Source organism: Mandrillus leucophaeus, unplaced genomic scaffold (genome assembly GCF_000951045.1).
Source record: "Mandrillus leucophaeus isolate KB7577 unplaced genomic scaffold, Mleu.le_1.0 Scaffold392, whole genome shotgun sequence".
In the NCBI taxonomy this organism is placed as follows: Eukaryota; Metazoa; Chordata; class Mammalia; order Primates; family Cercopithecidae; genus Mandrillus; species Mandrillus leucophaeus.
Genome location: NW_012104165.1, coordinates 1759594 through 1759914, shown reverse-complemented (window position 1 = coordinate 1759914; position 321 = coordinate 1759594).

Genomic DNA, 321 nt, shown 5'->3' with positions numbered 1-321 from the left:
CTGACCTCAGGTGATCTGCCTGACTCGGCCTCCCAAAGTGCTAGGATTACAGGCCTGAGCCACCATGCCCGGCAGATCTATCTGTCTGTCTGTCTGTCTGTCTATCTATCTATCTATCTATCTATCTATCTATCTATCTATCTATCTATATTTTTTTACAAAGACTTTATAAAGACTTAATGTTCCAGCTCACGTATTGTTTCTTTTCCACTGTCTGTATTCTGGAGAGAATTTTATCCAAATGAGGCTTTATAATACATTGTAGCTTTTCCCTTCCTTTTCTCTTTCCCTTTCTTTCTATGGGGTCTCCTTAACTAGAGC